This window comes from Acyrthosiphon pisum, chromosome A2, assembly GCF_005508785.2.
Source record: "Acyrthosiphon pisum isolate AL4f chromosome A2, pea_aphid_22Mar2018_4r6ur, whole genome shotgun sequence".
NCBI classification, from domain to species: Eukaryota; Metazoa; Arthropoda; class Insecta; order Hemiptera; family Aphididae; genus Acyrthosiphon; species Acyrthosiphon pisum.
Window position 1 is genome coordinate 51,202,419 of NC_042495.1, and position 3,441 is coordinate 51,205,859.

Below are 3,441 nucleotides of genomic sequence, written 5' to 3' on the forward strand. Positions count from 1 at the left end.
ATTATTATACAAAGCTATAGGTACACTGACTTCTATTTGTCCTTGACCTGAGGTACACTAAAACTGAGATACACTCAAACTAAGATACACCTATGCTATATAGAATTTTCTAGGAATTTCTAAAAAAAAATGCGATGCTGGAACATATAAATCATAAGCGTGCGCAGGTCTCCTTGGCAGGGGAGGCAATACCTTAGCTAAGAAGATCTAGACTCTAAACACCGCTCCCTATTTTTTCCCAGCTTGATATAAGGTAACGGTAATTTAAATAAATCCTCACACAAAATCAAGTATATGGCTCTATTAAGCCGTGATATTTTTCAATACGGTTAAGAGTTAGGTTAAACATAAAATTACCAAAAGAGTTTTCAATAAGTCCTTTTCAATAGTATCTTTGACAATCAAGAAGACACAATAAAAAAATATTAAGAATATATAATTAAAAAAAGGTGGGCAAGTGGGTATCCCTCTTCTCTACAGTAAATTACAAGTGGGTCACCGTATTGGATGGTGTTAAATTTGAATTTCCACTAAATAAGAAAATCGCTACAAGAGAAATCAAGTGAATATCCAATGTTGTAAAAATATGAACTTCAAACGCTCATAGAAATTTAATTTGATTTGTTTGTAGACATTTTGTTTTTTTGATAAAGGTAGAAAAACTTATAAGGAATCTTGTATTACATTTTAAAATCTTATTATTCGAATAGAAAATTTTTTATGAATTTCTAACTCAAAATATTTTTTACATTTTCGTAAATTTTCCGTATTTTGTAAATATTTGAACTTAAAATACTTATATAAAAAAAAATTGTGACTATGGACTTTTAATATTTTTCATCTGTCTTTGAAACATTATATTATGAGCCTTCTATTAAATTATTAAATAAAAACCTAAAAAAATTGAAGATGTCCGTAAACAGCTCAAAATAAGTCAAAATATTTTGAAAATGCTGTGGTGAATAGAAAATGCTAATATAAACATTCAATCAACATTTCATATATCTACAGTAATTTGTTTTAGAGTAACACCAAAAACCAAAAACGAATTTGTCCTAAATAGATTTTGCGTATGAATTCCTGTTTTTTCATAATTTTTCTTTTGTTTTTCACGGCGCCTTTGAAAACTACTGGAAAACATTTGACCTCTCATAGTACCAACTAGATTCACTTTCCTATCAGAAAAGATTTTGTTGAAGAAAATTCAAGCACTTTTATTGTCCCAAAAGGTGATGACAGACCAAAAAAAAAAAATAAAAAAATACACATCATTGTGAAACTAATACATTCATCCCTTCGATCACAATCTAAAATTAATAAATAAAAAAACATAATTCGAACAACTTTTAAAATAGGTAATATGTTTTATTTGAATTCCATAGGTCGTTTAGCGAAATATGTAAAATATGATGGAGATAAGACTTTTGTGAATAGGGAATCAGGCCTACGAAATGTTTAGAACGTTTTTTTGCTCTTCTGAAAAGTTTTCATTTTGGTGTTAAGTGATTTGCGAATTAGGTTGATGGTATGATAAGTAGGTATTAACAAAGAAGAAACGAGTAACCATAGTTGAAACTTGAAGCGGTCTTATCAATATAATATAATATTATATAATATTATATTATTGTTGATTTTAATATTATTAAATATTTACTATTTTCAAATAGCATACCAGTATACCAATATTGAACATAATATTATTATTATTATTATTATTATTTAAATATGTATTATCAAAAATTGTTAGGTATTAATGTATAAGGTCTCAGGGGAAACGAAAATTCTCGTAGGGGAGGCAGCTGCCTCCCCTGCCTCCCCCGTGCGCACGCTTATGGCTAAGCACACCCAAGCACCCCCCTATGTGTGCCTATGCATTCACGCTATGTATTTATTACCCAATTTAATGGGTAATGATTGATAAACCAAACTAAAATTATCTAAACTATTAACAATATAACTGCTTTTAGCCTTTAGGTCTCTAAAGTATAGTTCGTGATAAACATTGAGCCGGGTGCGTAAACTGTTCGTTCTTGTGTTTTTTATAATGGAAATAATAGAAATTAAAAGAGGTGTTATTGTTTCTAAAACCAGGGCCGTCCTTTGAGGGCCCCCCCCCCCCCACTCAAGATTTTTTTTTAATATTTAGTCGGCAAATTTGGCATTTGGTCAATGTTTTCGGCAATTCGGCATCGCTAGTATTTAATTGTATTTTTATTATTTTCAAAAAATATTTTTATATATATTTAATATTTGATTAAAACGACGTCAAGTTGTTTAAAGTCAACGACATTTCGAATACACCGAATTCCAAAAATAGACGAGTTTATCTATTATCAGTGTATTGCGCGACTGTACAACACGTAACCCGTAGCCCGTAGGTATTCTATTGACTTATTCTTGGTACTATAAAATATTTGCAATTTTAACTTTTTCAGTCGATAGTTGTCGTGTATTCGACTATTCGTCTAATTGTGTAAGTGGTAACATCTTGTTCTGTAGGTGCTATATAGACATCAACTCTACCTATAATTTTAATATTGCCTATGTTTTTTTTCATATTATTCATAAGTCTTAACATATTTTCATATTTATGCTATTTTAATAATAATGAATATTGACAATAAAAATGAAAAATATGTGTAAGACACAAAACTAAAATCATTTTTCTTCGTTTAAGTATTTAATTTCGTCCAAATTTGAACATAAAATAACTATAAAAAACTGTTTTTCGGTTACCTACAGAATAACCTAATTACGTGGAACCTTGTTTTACATTTTCAATCCTTAGCTATAAAAGTTGATCCTTTTACACATTTTTTAATTTTTAATTTGATATATTTTGTCAAAGTTTGAACTTAAATTGCTTACAAAAAATTTGTGCCCATGTATTTTTAATATTTTTTAACTGCTGTTATAACAATATATTAAGAGCATTGTATTAAATTTTCACGCTTTTTGACTCAACAAATATAATTTAATTGATATTTATAGAAAAATAACCAAAAAAATTAGAAACATAATATCCGTAAACAAGAAAAAACAAGTCAAAATATTTTTAAAATGTTATGGTGTACAGAAAATGCTAATATAAACATTCAGTGAAAAATACATGTATCTACAGTAATTTTTTTTTAAAGTTACACTAAAAACCAAGATCGATTTTGTCGAAAACTGATTTTGCGTAAACATTCCCGTTTTTCCTTAAAATGTTTTGTTTTTCTCGGATTTTTGTACTTTTAACCCTCCGGAGTCCGGAGTACCACAAGATTCACTTTCCCATCAGAAAAGATACTTTTGAAGAAATTCTAAGCATTTTTAGTGTCTTAAAAAGTGATTAGAAAAAAAATAATAAACAAATAAAAAAACATACATCATTATAAAATCAATGAATCGCTCACAGCTCAAAATCTAAAATAATGCTATTTTTTTTCTTTTATCGTC